This window comes from Leiobunum rupestre, chromosome 10, assembly GCF_980474605.1.
Source record: "Leiobunum rupestre chromosome 10, qqLeiRupe1.1.hap1, whole genome shotgun sequence".
Classification (NCBI taxonomy): Eukaryota; Metazoa; Arthropoda; class Arachnida; order Opiliones; family Sclerosomatidae; genus Leiobunum; species Leiobunum rupestre.
Genome location: NC_143393.1, coordinates 15,913,690 through 15,930,824, shown reverse-complemented (window position 1 = coordinate 15,930,824; position 17,135 = coordinate 15,913,690). Strand labels below are relative to the sequence as shown.

The 17,135-nt window shown below is 38.1% G+C and overlaps 1 long non-coding RNA gene across 2 annotated transcripts; it reads right to left on the bottom strand.

The window, feature by feature from the left end:
• Positions 1-11,513: 11,513 nt before the first annotated feature.
• LOC149924833 (uncharacterized) lies at positions 11,514-14,279 on the bottom strand. 2 transcript variants are annotated; one of them, XR_016476908.1, is made up of 5 exons: positions 14,209-14,279; positions 13,484-13,855; positions 12,871-13,284; positions 12,157-12,801; positions 11,514-11,972 (listed from the first exon to the last, which is right to left on the bottom strand). It is a non-coding gene; the product is annotated as an uncharacterized LOC149924833 (long non-coding RNA). The 2 variants fall into 2 exon arrangements; XR_016476907.1 differs by lacking the exons at positions 11,514-11,972; positions 14,209-14,279 and having other exon boundaries at positions 12,666-12,801; positions 12,871-12,942; positions 13,012-13,284.
• Positions 14,280-17,135: the final 2,856 nt, after the last annotated feature.

The window sequence follows — 17,135 nt, the reverse complement described above, 5'->3', positions numbered from 1 at the left end:
TGGTTAATTGTTCCAGTTAAGAATATTAAGCTTGGTGCTAACTAGATATTAAACAAGCTCATTTCCACGATGATTGCAGTCTGAGCTGCCCCAGCTGTCGTGGTGAGCATCGGCATTACAACCGATGACCAACCTCCTCCCCGTCCGCTAGCAGTGGTTGACTAGTCTGGCCACCTCCCGTGCGGGAGGGGGAAGAGGATCGTCATATTAGAAGTATGCTGATGCCAAAGTCAGCTCGTGGTAAGTTTGACCGTGGCAATATCCCTAGAGTTGTGTAGTGAGAGCGGAAGGGCATGTATACCCTTGCGTGTCAACACACAAGCTCTGGGAATAGCAGAGTTATTGTCTTTGGAGTCCAAGAATTTTGCCATTGACAACCCAAGGCTCCTGAATGAGTGCGACTCCTTGGCAAACCTTCTGCAGAGTACTGCAGAAGCTGCCTTGCGTGGTGCAAAGTAATTTGCAGCACCTTCATTATCTTCTTAGATAGGGATAACTTGGTTACCAGCCGGATCTGCCGAACCGTCTCCAGTGGTAGGTGTGAAAATCACACCACTCCCACTGGCCCTGTCAGCGTCCCCAACCGGTCCCTCCGATGTTCCCTCCAGTAGAGCGTCCTCTTATTTCTCATCAATGTCCGACAATTCAATGGCTTTTAGGTCCTGCGTGAGAGTATCCTCCCCAGAGTCCCCGCAAGCCAAAGCCTCATCTACAATTTCTGAGACCTCCGAGTTTTTCATTTCTGGAATATTACCAGATACAGGGTCAACCCCGCCTTCCTCGGCCTTCGGAATCGTTTAGCTCGGATCATGGAGTACCTTAAAGATACCCCTGTCCAAGCCCGTTTCTGCCAGGAGCCCAGCTTCCTTGATGGCCTTGACCGACTCACCATCCATCTGGAAAATCCAGCGGATGGTAGTTGGTTCTTCAACCTTAGTGCCGGTTTTCCAACATATTGCGTGTTGAGCCCGCTGTAGAAAGTACTTCACCTTTTTAGAAGGATTTTAGCGTCCTTCGTGTAAACGTCCTTGGTGTGGAAGGCGACCTTGAACGGCTTTGGTAGGTCATTACTGATAGCCATGGCCCCCAAGAACCGGTTCATTCTGGGCGAAAACACCCCTCAACCAGTCTGCTGTAAGTTCATCCTTACAAAGGTAGAGAACGGCCCCACCACTCAGCTCGAAGTTCCAGAGGTAGAGGGTCACCCGAAGGTATCACGTCTATACGTTCCAGAACACCACGCTAGATGGTGCCCATCTCTTCTACCGAGATTACAATCACTGGAAAGCCATCTTTGACAATGGCCATCTATACTGAGTGTAAGACTTCGCTAAAGGCCTGTAACTGAGAATCTGGGGAGTCATGCTCCCTGGATCGTTTGTTTGAAGAGGAGGAGGAATCGCCCCCATTGGTATTTTCCTCCAACCTCTTCTTTTCTCGGTGGCGCTGATTCCGCGTTTGATTGCGTTTTTTGCCTGGGGTCTTATCCCCAATGTACCCTTGCTCCACCACCTGGGTCGCACCAGAGGTGGACCCTTGAAGGTTGAGCTGGGTCGCATCAGGGGAATAACAGGGCGGGTTGAATCAGAAGATTTACCCTTCCCTGGTTTTCAGCCGGGTTCTGTCGAACTCTTGCCAGAGTTGTTTTGTGGTTTTTGTTTTTTTTGTACCCATTTTGGTCCTATGAGAAAAGATTAAAATAAAAGGTTACCGCCCTTAATCCTCTGTCCGGGCTGAAGGCTAGTTACAACGGGGTTTCACCTAGTTCCCCGAGGGGATCGTTAGTGATACCGTATTTTCGCTTCCCCGGTATAATTACCCCTTGGCTTCCCCTGTAGCACACGGGAGTCAGTTACTGGTCGATCTTGGGTCGAAAAGTCGTTTCCGGTCAATGACCTAAAGCCGACCCAAAAATTCTTAATCTTAAAAAAAGTATATGTACGTATTTCAGACTTTTTTTAGTCAGGGTACCGACCGAAATTTATAGTGCAATTTCCGACTTAAAAAAGACCTCACGCTGTTTTCTGATAATTGAGATTTTGGGCATCTTATGGGTTTCATGAACCCAAAATATTACAAATAATACTGTGCTAACTTTTTGAATGCGTATATAGATAAACTATTAAATCAATAAAATTTACTGTGCTAGCTTGTCCTATTTTGTTTACTTTTAAATAAAATTTATTGAAAAAGTTCTATGCATTGTCAAATTGTTAATCGAGTACAAGATTAAAGATAAAACGAGCTGGCGACCGTCGTGATCGAAGAAATGACTCAAAATTTTTCTCTTCACAGCTTTCGACTGACTTATTTTTCTTTAACTCTTAAACACCACTCGTCCGGTTCTAACACATTTAAGTACTTTTTGGGTCGAAAATAAGACTTTACCAATGTTTCGGAGTACATACGACGAACATTTAGAGTCGGCAGAAGTCGAACATACGACCTTGGATGAATAAAACAAGTATAATAATAATAATGATAATAATATTTTTTATTAAGACGCCATAAATCGTACAACTCTTTGGAGGCCAAGTGGAAAACCGACTTTTAGGCCTTATAATATTCCATAGGTGTTACAGAGAAAAGATAAAAATATAAACAGAAAAAAAACAAATGTTATACACAGCAAAAATAAAAAATTAAAAAATAAAAAAAGCAAAAAACCGATTAGACCCGTCGTTTGCAATACGTTCAGGAGTATATAAGTTCATATATATTCTACAATAGAACGAGTAATAGCCAATTTTCGAGCGAGAGATTTAAATTTACATATATCTATGTTTGGATCTAGTTTAAGTTCATTGTAAAGGTTAATCGTTTTATAAAAAATAGAGTTAAGTTTAAGCGTAGTGGAGGCATATTCAATTTTTAAGGTTTTAATGTGGCGAACCCCATAGTGACTGCATTGATTTAGTTCGAATGGATTAAAAAAATCTGATTTCCGCACTTTGTAAATTAAAATCAGACAGTAATAGTCATATATTTGATTAATGGTTAAAATGCCTAATGAGGTAAAAATATGCGCCGTGTGTGCCAAAAAAGGCTTGTTATCTATAATTCTAACCGCACGCTTTTGAAGTAGAAATAACCGATTACGATTTGTTCTTGAGGTATTTCCCCATATAGAAATGCAGAAAATTAAATGGGGATAAATCGGAGGATAGTAGAGAAGCCGGCGAATATCATATTGAAAAAAATTTCTGTTTTGATTTAGTAGGTACACACCAGGCCCGGACTGGCCATAGGGCAGATCGGGCAAATGCCCGATGGGCCGGTGTGGTCAAAGGGCCGTGAGGCCATCTAGCCAGCATGACAAGTAGTGTTTTTGTGGGAAGTAGGGGCCGACGTTTCTAAAATGCCCGGGCCGGTTTTAGGTCCCAGTCCGGACCTGGTACACACTATAGGCGACTCTATTTGCAACATTTTCAACGTGTTTGTTAAATTTTAAATGAGGGTCATACCAGATACCCAAGTATTTATATGAGTCAACTTCGTGGATTATGGTACCGTCCAGTTTAATATCCGCATGCCGGAGGCGGGGTTTATTAATATTTGAAAATATCATGTAGACGGTTTTGTCCCTGTTAATTTCGAGGAGATTATTTTTAAGCCACATATTGAGATTTATTAGCGTCTTATTCGCTATGTTAACTAGTTGGTCGACATTAGGGCCACCCAGCACACTCACAGTATCATCCGCGTAGAGCGTGAGGGAGTCATTTTCGTTTGCTGTAATGATGTCATTAATATATAAATTGAATAAAATTGGTGAGAGAATCGAGCCTTGGGGAACCCCGGCTTTGATAGTGTTTTCTGTTGAGAGAGAGTCATTCAGCCTAGTTTGACAGTGGCGATTGGTGAGGTACGATTGAAGCCACCCGTGATAAATCCCTCTGACACCCATATTACAGAGTTATAAAAGAAGGCGTTCGTGATTTACAGAGCCGAACGCTTTTCTAAGGTCCAAAAAATGGCTATATCATATTGGCTATTATCCAGAGAATCGATAATTTTTTTATATACATTTAAATTGGCTAGTTCAACGTTTGAATTCTCTCGGAAGCCGAACTGTTTATTGGAGATAAGATTATATTTGTTTGTAAATTTTAATAGTTGTTGATAAAAACATTTATCAAATATTTTTGGAAATATAGAGAGAACCGAGATAGGTCTGTAGTTTGTAGGTAGAGTAGGGTCGCCTTTTTTAAAAATTGGGGTTATAATTGATTTTTTGAGGCGGTCAGGGTATATTCCACTCATAAGAGATAAGTTAATTAGTGTCGTAAGCGGACTTAAGAGTATTAAAGCGGCACATTTTAAGATTTTGGGTTGTACTTCGTCAAATCCTTCTGCAGAATCACTTCTAAGACTGTTAATTATTTTAAGTACCTCAAGTTCTATTACTAGCAGTATCACCCTAGAGTTCGGCAGATTTTTCACTCAAGAATCGGTGTTGGTAGTGGAGAAAAAGTCATTGAAATTTTGGGCCGTATTATTTACTTTGGGTTTTATCTTCTTACTATTTTTACAGGGGGCCTATTCTGTAAATATTCGAAATCCAATTTTCGATCGAAAACTAGATTTCGAACTTCGAGATCTCGACGAATGGTATTCGGTAAAGATTTCGAATAAGCATAAATCAATGCAAATTGTCGAAGTCGATCTCGACATGGTATAGGGTATCGAGATCGAATTCCCATTCGATTTTTTACAGAATCGCCCCCCAGGAGTTGCGGAGAGCTGCGAAATCGGTTTCGTCAGTGACCGTGAACTCGCGCGCGACGGAGGGGCTCAAACGCGACTAGCGCCAACTGCATATGGAATTTTGCAACTATTCTCATATTATATCATTGTTTTCGCGCCGTGTGGTTGGTTTTATTCCTCCAAACAAATACGAGTCATTTTGGAAAAAGGCGCCAAGAATTTAGAAATGTTTCAAAACAAACCAGACGGCGCGAAAACAATGATATAAAATGAGAATAGTTGCAAAATTCCGTATGCAGTTGGCGCTAGTCGCGTTTGAACCCCTCCGTCTCGCGCGAGTTCACGGTCACTGACGAAACCGATTTCGCAGCTCTCCGCAACTCCTGTGTACTTGTTTTATTCCTCCAAGATACGACGTCCGGCCGACCCTAAATCAAGTAGGACATTTCGACCATAAATAGTGCAGTGGGCAATAGTGTTCGTACGGGGTCAAAAATAAGTCGGGGTTAAGCTATCCCCGAAAGCATGGAAGGTTAAGGAAGGGAGTAAGAAGGTTGCAGTTTATGGAAAGGTTCCTATCCATTAATGTTCCATGAACATTTTCTGGCCAAACGATCTCAGAGAAATAAAATACCCAATTTTATAGGAACCCAATGACCCAAATTGGTGTTTGCCCCGTCGAGTTTGGTATATTTTTTATTGTTTCGTATATCATTTACAAATGCTCTATCTCTCACATGATATGATGAATATAATAGTCTTCAATAATTAATTGATTATACAGTACTTGCTTAAGATTATTACATTCTGGTTCACTTTCCAGATTCCGAATGCCGACACGTGAGGTTATTTACTCGACAATTATTTTACCGACTTTGAGATGGTACCGCCATCTATCCAAGTCTACAACAACAAAATTTGCCCAAACTTTTTTTATTAACCCCTATTCCAAGGGTTTATGGGCCAGTGGAGGCCTTTCACCCCGTCAAGGTACCGAGTAATGCAGATTAAAGTAAAATCTTATAAAAAATTTAAAGTTACAAAAGTCTAATTCAACGCTTTAAAAAGTTCGTCTTCATCAATTAAACCTTCGGTAACTGCTAAAATTGAATTGTTACTAAAATTTTCCTTGGGAGAAATATTTATGGATGGTGGTTTATCATCAACTAACTGCTGAACGCTGAAGTGAAAACAACTACCTGACAGTTAATTCCACCCTTAAATTTCAATAAATGATTACTCTGATCTTTCCAATAAAAACTACTCAACTCGTGGTCTACGACCATGCCGGTATGCCTTAAAATATCTTTCCCTAAAATACAAGTGTAGGGAATATTTGGGCAGTGGACTGCCTCAAATTTTACCAGCTTTCTAGGCAAACCAAAATTGACGGTTACTGCCCCATCAGTGGGTAAAAGGGTTCCATCGGGTTGACGAAGGCCTAAAACAGATTGAGAAGCTGAGTTGACATCTTCCACGAACAAACCGGTAAATTGCCAATATACGCGCAGTAGATGTGGAAATGGGGGAAAAAGTTCTATTTTCGCCGAGAGGGCCACGGGACTTTCAAATCGGAACGACCCCGATCTTTCCCCCCCCCCCTCCGAAATTTGCGGCGGAAACAGAGAGAAAATTTCGGGTGTATTGCGTGTTGGGACAAACACGGCCCAACTCTCAGGGGTGTCAGATTTTGAGAAAATAGATAGTCGAACCACCTCAGTAACGAAGTCAAAGCCAGTCTCGGTTTCCCTCTGTTCCGCGGGTCGCTTTTTCCTCGCCGCCCCGCCTTTGGCTTCGTGACAGACTAAGCAAACATTCCTGAAAGCTCGGACGACGACGACCAACGTACCAAGCGCTCCTTATAATATAGATGACTTTCTGTTTACTTTTAGTTTGGTATATAAACTTACAAGGGCTGCGTTCAACAACTATCAACGGAGAAAAACCGCTGAGTTATCGTTGAGTTCTTTTAATCAACACTACGTCACAAAAATCTAAAACTTGTTGTACGATTTATATCGTCTGCTACCCCTCCTTTAACTTTGTCGAATGACGTCACGACACCGATGAGCAACGGAAAAACCTGCTCCTCCAACCGCTGACTTCGTTGAGCAACATGACGTAGAAACCGGAAGTTAAAAAAAGCGTACAGTAAGCTCAACGCTCATCGCTGAGTCCCGCTGAACGTAGCCTAGGAGACGACCCGAGGTGTTACACACCGATTTTGTTCAAACTCGGGGGATTGGTAGACCTTTAAGTAACATGAAAATTCCGAGGGGCTGATCACTCCGCATAATCGGTGTACAGAGCCGTACCTTTGACTGTACTAATGGGATTACGCGTAATCTTTGAAGTCCCTGCCTTTGGCAGTGGTAATCTTAGCGTAATCCGGTGTACAGACTTTCTAAGAGTGGTTAGCCCCTCGGAAAAATCCTAAAGGGAATTTATTCAATAGGCAACGGTTTTACTATGGCAACGAAAAATGTTTTTGACAAAATAAAATGGAAATTTTCTCATTGAAAATAACATGGGATTTGGACCGATTCCAAGGGTCCCCCCCTGTGAAAGATTTTAAAAAAAATTGAAAACATTTAAAATACCAAAATTATAGAAAAAATTTAAAAATTGACGAAAAAAATCAAAATTGATCAATTTGAACCAAATGGGTGAAAATGAACCGATATGGCTTAAATAGGAAAAATTTCAATATTATGTTGTCAAAAACATTTTTCGTTGCCATGGCAAAACCGTTACAAATTGAATAAATTCCCTTTAGGATTTTTCAAGTTACCAATCCCCCGAGTTTGAACAAAATCGGAGTGTAACACCTCGGGTCGTCTCCTTGTTAGTACATAGCGTACATGGTACCCTAAATAATTTAAAAGTACAATCATGGTAAAATATAAATAGTTTTAAGAACAAATATTTCGGAATTTAATCATCATCTATATTATAAGGAGCGCTTGGTACGTTGGTCGTCGTCGTCGGTCGTACGTCCGAGCTTTCAGGAATGTTTGCTTAGTCTGTCACGAAGCCAAAGGCGGGGCGGCGAGGAAAAAGCGACCCGCGGCACAGAGGGAAACCGAGACTGCCTTTCGCTTCGTTACTGAGGTGGTTCGACTATCTATTTCCTCAAAATCTGTTACCCCTGAGAATTGGGCCGTGTTTGTCCCAACACGCAATACACCCGAAATTTTATCTCTGTTTCCGCCGCGAATTTCGGAGGGGTGGGGGGTTTCGGGGACGTTCCGATTTGAACGTCCCGTGGCTCTCTTGGCGTACGCATGGGCCAATACACGGCTTCGTTTTGATGGCGGTTTTAATGCCGCGTGCCCGCGTGAAATGTTAATTTTCATATTCCAACATATTTAAACATAATGATTTAAAACGAACAAATCTTCAATGATAAAAGGTAAATAATATAGTTGGCTTTCATTTCAACCTAAGTTTTGTCACTTTACGGTATTTTTACCTCTCCGAGGGGACTATGTCCTCTAGGAGGGGTTATACAATCACCGTGTCTGTGTGTGTGTTTGTCTGTCTGTCTGTGTGTCTGTCTGTCTGTCTGTGTGTGTGTCTGTCTGTGTGTCCTGCGAACGCGTTCGCAGTTTCGGTGCAAAGTGTAAACACTGCGTTCGCAGTTTCTCGAAGGGTTGGCCAAACCACCGTGTGACGGTGAGCGTTAACGGATTAATTTGCGATTGGTTTTGGTTTGGATGGTTTTTTTTCATTAAAGCTCACCGTCGCGACGGTTTTAACTCAGTTTGATTGTTGAAATGTTTATGTGTAGGGTGTGAATGTGGAGTTTGTGTTATGACGGTTGTGGGTGTTGAGTTTGTTGTGTTTGTGTTATGATGGTTGTGGATGTTGAGTCTGTTGTGTTTGTGTTTGTTGTGTTTGTACGGGCGTTTTCTCTTCGACTTCTTTTTATACACTTTTGGGAAGGACCGAGTGCTGAGTGTTATGGCAACCTCTCAACGTCCAATGGCAGGGTTTCCACCAATTGTTCACGGTATTCGTCTTAGTATCAATTTGCGATTTCTTGGCGCCGCCCGGGAATCGAATAATACATTTTTAAATTTTTATGTTAAATGTGTAGGGAAGAAAATAAATATAAATATGGATACCTTTGTGGGCAAAATTGGATCAAAGATTTTGTGTTAAAAATTGGGAGAACAGTGGACTGAGATTTGAAAGGTGGAATGACGTCATTCTGTTGTTCACGGGAATATTTTTTAATACTTTAAATGAATTTGACATATTAATCAACAATCAAAATAATATACGTCCCTTTATGGCTGCACATTTAACGAGCTCTAAACTGTTTTTTCAGTTCGAAGAACTGTTTTTGTTATAATCAATTTACTTACCTATTACAAAGGTTGCAAGTGCCCGAGTAATGGCGCAAGCAGACGTTACTTTAACATGTCGGTAAAATAATTTTTCTAATGCTATAATTTGCTATTGCCTTCTCGACTGAGACTAGACTGACGACGTTATTTAATTAAAGCGTTTCTTTGGATTACACTAACTCAGTAACTCACTGAGTGAAACTTAATAACCATGTTAGATCAGCTAATTTGCTTTGGCATGAGAAAAAATAAATACACCTTTGATTTAAGCTAATATAATTTATATTTATATAGTACTATAGACTAAAATATTAAAAGGGTTACAAATAAAGAGCTAAATAACAATGTAATTTTCGAATATATTAATTGACTCTTTTCTACATTTCTATTTAACAAATGTATTAATAACATCGTTAAAACACACTTTTCCGTTTCAACTGATTCGATGTGTAGTATTGCTAAATTGGCCAATCGTTCTTGCCCAGTAGAATTTCGTAAGTAAGATTTAATTATCTTTAGCGCAGTACTGACAGCATATGTAACAAAATTACTCATAAGTATGCTACTAGCTCTATTCCTTCACTAAAGGTTTGTTTAACAGATATAGCGTCATCTGTACCATACGTAATATTTGACGTCATCGAATCTCAAATGCCGATTATGCCGTCGCACAATTAGCTCTACGTCTGATAAACCACGGCCAACTTTGATCTCTCGCGCTACAGCGGCCATCTCATTCGTTGACGTTTCTGTGTTAACCTATGAGCAAAAGATGTGTATGACGTGAGCGCCCCTAGCGGATTATTATTTTTAGAATAGTTTTTACATTGAAGACAATATAACAACCGAGCGTGGCGCGGAACTCCTACACGTTATAGTACAGTTTATAGGGGGAAAATCCTTGCTCGCGGAATTTCGACGAATGTGTTGGCCGCTGTAGCGCGAACAGCGCGTGATCAAAGTTGGCCGTGGATAAACCAACGGCCATTATTTTAGTAAACAAACCGGGTTGAACAACCAAGGCTTAGGAACTAAAACGAGCTACAATATGGGCTACGTTCAGCGGGACTCAGCGCTGAGCGTTGAGCTTACTGTACGCTTTTTTTAACTTCCGGTTTCTACGTCATGTTGCTTAACGAAGTCAGCGGTCGGAGGAGCAGGTTTTTCCGTTGCTCATCGGTGTCGTGACGTCATTCGACAAAGTTAAAGGAGGGCTAGCAGACGATATTTTGTTCGTTAAGTCAGCGAAAGTTATAAATCGTACAACAACTTTTAGTTTTTTTGTGACGTAGCGTTGATTAAAAGAACTCAACGGTAACTCAGCGGTTTTTCTCCGTTGATAGTTGTTGAACGCAGCCATAGTGTGATTAATTTGCAAATTAATGAAGTTCTCGGAGACTCACGTTCTAAAATAAATTTGCATTGTCAAATAAAACAAGCAGGTTTATTGGAAAAATGGTTGAAATTCAGGTTAAGCTTTTCTGGGGCATCTACAAGGTTGGAGTCTTTGCAGATTCTTTTGAGCCTAGGCCTAACAACTCTTCTAGCCTTCTAGGCTTGATATGGGTTTTAAATTTTTATAAAATCCCACTTCGACGACTTGTTCCATTTTCGGAAAGCGATCACTTATTGGTCATTTTCCCCAACCTTTTATTTTTCTAAACTACTCATTACTACTTATTGCATGGAAGGGCTCAAGAAATATGGGTTAGAAGCTCAAATATTCAACCAGCAGTAGATTCCTAAAAGACTGGTGTCAGATCGACTGGCGTTTGAGTCTTTAGATAGACGGCTAAGAGAAATACAAGAAATTTTTATCTTTAAATTTAATAATTAAAATCGTATCAATAAATTAAAATTTGTCTTCAAACTCATTTTACTTCTAAAAGGTCATTTAAGATTAAGGGCTGTGTCCGGTGTTTTGGGGTAGTTTTTTTGGGAGCCCATATCTCTGAAACGAAGCACTTTAGGAAGAGAGGGTGATGTCCATTCGGTGAATGAGAATTTAATTCTCATTCACCGGATGGACACAAAGCTGTTGCTTGGCTCCCGCCGTTCACCCGCGCCTTTCCCCCCATTGCGTTCCTACCTTAATCACCAGAATTTCTAATCACCAGATTCTCTCCCGTTCACCAGCAGTTTTCCCCCACCCCCCATTCACTGGATACTTTATCTCTCGTTCACCAGCTCCTTTCCCCCATTGCTTTCATCCCTTCTAATCACCAGTTGCTTTACCCCATCCCCATTATCCAAAATTAGTTTTGCTCGTGCAGATATCTGGAGATTAGATTTTTACCCGTTTGCTTATCGCTTCCGAAACCCTTAATTTCTAATCTCTAGGCAATAAAAACAAGAAATATACATTTCCAATTTTATTTTACTTTTAATTACATGATTGCGTAAAACAGGTTCTAATATTAGACCGACAATATAAATAATGCGTTTAAATCGCATTTTATCAATATAAAAAAAATTAACTCGATCTTCGTAAGGAATATGTACAATTTCATTTAATGGGCTGAAACGAACTACCTTCTGCAAGTGCGGTTTGTATAAATAATTTTATTAAAAGTTCTACCTCACCACGTCTGACCGGAATAGATATGAAATCGTCATCCTCCAGTGCCGCTGCCCTTGGTGGTGCCGGGATCTCCCATTCTTGCGAAAGGTACTTTTTTTCCGATGGTGAATTATCCCTCGACGGACAGTGTGGAAAGAATCTAGCATGTTCCCATTCTGGTACGTCTCCTGATTCCCATCCTTCTAATACGCCGTGGCACTTGTAACATCGTACTTCATCGCCCCGCTGAATATAGTAGAATCCAGCCTTCGCTAGTTGTTCCTTAGTAACGTGCGGATTTCTCCAGTGACGAAAAGTTTCAAGTCGATACGCTTCGATGTCCATACTGTAAACTGATAGTTTCTATAAGCTATTGTCAACATTCTTAAGCCTAATTGGTTAAGCCTAAATTTCAATAAATGTTTTTCTATTTATTTTGGTTAGACTCTATGACTATTTGACTAGAATCTAAGTCTATTTACTTCAATTTAAACAAGGCCTAATTTCCCTCTACAGTAAAATAATAAAGTCACTTACTTTTACGGAAATCCTGAAGCCTTTGCCTGTAAATAGAGTCGAGAAGGCGGGGAACGGAGCGCGAAAATCTACGTGTCTCTTCTCGATGAGGTCCAGGAACTAAAAGAACGCTGAGTCGTATATCTAGAGATCAAATAACACTCGAAACTTCAAGTAAATCCTGATTTCTCATTGGCTGAAACCAATTGACGTCACGGGAGATTGTAAAATGTAACCAAAAATAGAGGTTACTGCTCATCGGTTAGCGATAAAAAATTCGTCACGTGTTAAATTAGGCAAATTAGAATAGCTGAAAATACATTGCGCTTACTTCGCACTAATTTACTTCTGATACAACTTTGATAAAAATTAATCCTGTTTCGGGGAACCCACAGGAGGAAATCTTAGAGACTATTAACTCGGTAGAATACACTATTTTAGCAATTGCAATTGCATATAATCCTTGTTATTGTAATGTTTGATATATACTGAAATGATTATTGTTGGATAGGAAAATAAAAGAATCGTGATAAATGTTAATTTTTTTATTATAAAATAAATGGCACGATGAGTAGTATCCTACTGGAATGTATATCGCCCTCATCGTCCCAATATAATTGATGTTCCCAGACCTGAAGAAGCATCCTGGGCTCTCCAACCTCATGGCTAACAGAACAATACATACAATTTTAACTTTAGTACAGTATAAATAATTCGTGAAATTTAATTTATTACCTTATTCTAATCTCAAATTTAATAGATTCATCGCTCGTACTTTGAATTACCATCCCCTTAATTTCTTCAATTCTACATGAAGAAAATTAAAATCTAAAATTTTTGTTCTAAAAGTTATTTAAATCTTAAAATAATATTTACCTCATTTTTGATTTCGATTTAGTTTTGCTCCGATCAAAGAAAAAAGGTTGGAATAATTTGTTCTAATTTTTTTACCCCGTTTCGGCGTGTTCAAGTTCTGGTACGTCTCCTGATTCCCAGTGTTCTAAGATTCCATGGCATTTGTAACATCGTACTTCATCGCCCCGCTGAATATAGTAGAATCCAGCCTTCGCTAGTTGCTCCTTAGTGACGTGCGGATTTTTCCAGTGACGAAACGTTTCAAGTCGATATACTTCGATGTCCATAGCTGATCTAGACCAAATACGTTCTATAGTTTCAAATGATACATTCTCTAAGCCTACATTTACCCCTAAGTCTACTAAACCTAATTTTATCAATATGGTAAAATTTCTACGCTAAAATTCTCAATATAAACGCTTTTTTCAATATGCAAATTGTTTTAAATATGTCTAAAAATATAGTCTATTACCAAGAAAAAATAGTTACTTACTTTACGGGTAGAAATCCTTTGTCGAGCTGTAGAAAAGACTGAGCGATCCGTCAGCAGGTCTTTACTCGTCAATGCGTCGTAGAGAAATGACGCATGGAAGATTAATTTATTCCTATCTTGTTGAGAATAATTCATCACGTGATCTAAACTTCAAATAACCCTCAAATTCTATTGGCTGTCTCTCTCTGACAGTTTAAACTGCCTCTAATGATTGACGGCACATATTAACCCACTTGAGTATTTGGAAAAAACCCTTTGCTACTCGAAGGAGAGTTTTGGAAATACCACGTTGACGATATCAAAATCGAGCTCTCACTTGAAAATGTTTACGGAAAACAATCCTCTTGGAAAATTGAGTTACGTAGAAGATTGCTAAAAAATGGCTAAGTGTTATGTTTTTTTCAGTAATGAGTCTTATTTTTTACATTTTAAAGTATTTATTAAGAGTGAAAAATCCCATGACTACACTGACGGCATATCTTAAGTACAGGTGGAAAAAATCCATTGCTCAAAGTTCAGTTATCTTATTAAACGTGCGCGTGCATAGAAAAATGAACGAGTCACGTGATAGTAACTTAATTTCTACGTTAATCTTACCCCTACTAGCCCTAATTTCTGTCTAATACATTTCCAATATATATATATAAAAGAATGCCTAAAAATTTTATTTTAAATATAATAAAATAGCCTAGCTGATTATTATTATTATTTTTATTATAACTTACTTTTCAGCGTGACCTTCAATGACTATTCCCAATGCTAAGACTCTTTATTGAGATAACGAAAACTGTATCTAAGAATTGATTCCCATGACTACACTGACGGCATATCTTAAGTACCAGTGGAAAAAAATCCATTGCTCAAAGTTCAGTTATCTTATTAATCGGGTGCGCGCGCACAGAAAATGAAAGTCACGTGAGAATCGGTACGTCACTGAAAATAGTGGAAGTGTCATCACTAGAGTTCTTTTATCAATATATTTAATTAAGGATTATTTCAAAGTTTAGATGGCGCCATGGTTCTCAAAGCAGTGATATTAAAAGATCTCAACGGGTGGAATTGGAGAAACGCTACAAATATTCTCGACATATTCATTCTCCCTGAGTATAAATAAATAAATAAATAAATACATTCTTGGCGTAGTAGTAGGATTTTAAGAAAAAAATTAAATACGGAAAATCAATTATTTTATTTTAAAGGTTTTGTGATTTCCCACCAAACAATTTCAACATCTTCAATGTAGGCTATCACATCAGGGGTATCTCTAAAATCTTTTTCCTCTGATCTCCTAGTTTCTGCCTCTGTCTTTAGTATTTATAAATATTTTTCTATCCATAAACCATTTCCTAACTGGTGGACTTTGATAACACTAAAATTTTACTTATAATAATATGCTGAAATACATTTTCCAATACGCAAAAAATTAAAGCTAGACCTAAAAACCTGTAAAGTGTAAATAGTTAAGACTAAATTTCTAAGCCTAACCCATGAAAGTACATTTTCCGTAAATCATATCCTAACATGAATGCCAGGAACGTCATTTCAGGATTTTACAGGAGGGGGCAGAACTATAGAGCTCCGGAAAACCAGTTTTTTAAAAGGACAAAAACCCATCAAATTTCATATTTTTGGGATTTTTAATCGAAATAGTTATTGCATATTTGCTATTGATTTTCAGGATAATAGCGAGAACCAAAAATTTCCCAAGATATGCATGAACATTTTAAGATCATAGAAATCCAGGGGGGGGGGCAATGCCCCCCCTTGCCCTACCCAAATGACGTCCCTGATGAATGCATTTGTTAAGAATAAATGTTTTTTTTTTAAATATGCTAATTAATTTCGTAAACAAGCATAAATTTTAGTTCGCCCTTCCTCCAAAATATCTAATAGAGCTAGTACATTCTCGATAAATATACATGTTCTTGGGGAATAAGAGACGTTTTTTATCAAAGTAAGCCAAGTTTAAAGCTTATTGTCATTGGTTCCATAACAAAAACCACATTGTAACGTGATAATGGCTGCTCACTAATCCCAATTCCATGTGAAACTCTTTCAGTTTCTTTAAGTTCCTTTTGAGTTTCAAAATAGGGTTTTAGAAATATATTTTTCCTATTTCATTAAATATAAGTATTAAAATTGGAATTGCTTCATTAAATTATGCATTTGTACTGTACTGTACTGTACACAATACCTGCATTTGAAATTGTATAACATAAAAACACAGTTTTAAAAAAAAAATATATCAAGGTTTTCAATTCAGTTAAAAATAATTATATTAGATGTATTGTGTTTATATTTTTAACTTAATTGCATTGATGTTTTAAAAGCAAACCTCGGGCCTAAGAAACAGGCAAAGTGTAAATTGCTAAGACTAAATTTCTAACTCTAATAATGTGTAAATCAATTATACAATTATCTATTCATAAGTGTTAGAGACTTTATTACAATGAAATAAAACCATGTAGAAATGTATATGATATAAATTTAAGAAAACTCAAACATTCGACAGACATACCTTTTCTGTTTTAAATCAACAATTTTATTATTCTTTCTTATCATTTTTTTATACAACCATTTGTTTTTATATAGATAACCTGAAGACGGCTATAATATGAACATATACCTAAAAAAAATCGGGGATTAAACAAAAACAACCTTAAGTTTACTATTTTTATATATTTACACGTCCTCAATTATGCAAATTTTATATTAACATTTCTACTATACATATTTCATAATTAATATTTACATAAATAATTATTTTTTATATAAAATCGTACAATTCTATCAGAACTTAAACCGGAAGATTCAGGCATATAATTTCCAAAAACACAAACTACATTTGGAGTACTAATATTTATACTCACACAATTATATTTCGTACTAACAATTTCACCATCTTTTAAACTTTCAAATACTGCCAAGTGTTCGTCGCATATTTTTGTACTTCTCAAGGTGTTAAAGAAAAAGTGGTTCACACCAGAGCAAACTTTTTCAATTGAAAAAGCATTTCACTCCCCGAAACTGTCACTTGCTGACAATGTACAAAATTGGGCTTACGGGATTTCAAGTAATTTAACATCCACGATTTTCCTTCATTTCCATCTTTTCCTATTACAAATATTATTTTTCTGTCTGAGAGAATTAAATGTTCCAATAAACTTTTTTGCCATGGTCTAAGTTCTATATCTTTGTTTATTCGTTTAGGGGTTTTCATTTGTTCCACCCAAGCACTTGTCAAATTTCCAAAGAGATGCGATGGTAGTCCAGATCGAGCAACGGCTTCTGCGCGGACTCGTTGTTTATCAATTTCCGCTTCTACTTTGCCTAAGTTTACTTTGTGTGGGCTTAGACTGCAACGTCTAATATGTCGACTCAGTTGTGATTTAAACGATTTATTGCACGTTGTACACGATGTACGTTTACATTTATGGGTTCTTAATCTATAGCTACGTATTCGTTTCTCGCAACTTGGACACTGAATATATTTGTTTCGACCCATTTTGAATATATTCAAAGGAGACAAACACGTACGTTTTACTCGAACCGAGTTTATTCATAAACTGTTATCGATTTTTGTGGGATCTCCGTATATAAAGTATAAAATGTGGGTTCTGAGGGTAGAAATAATATCAGCCCTATTTTGATT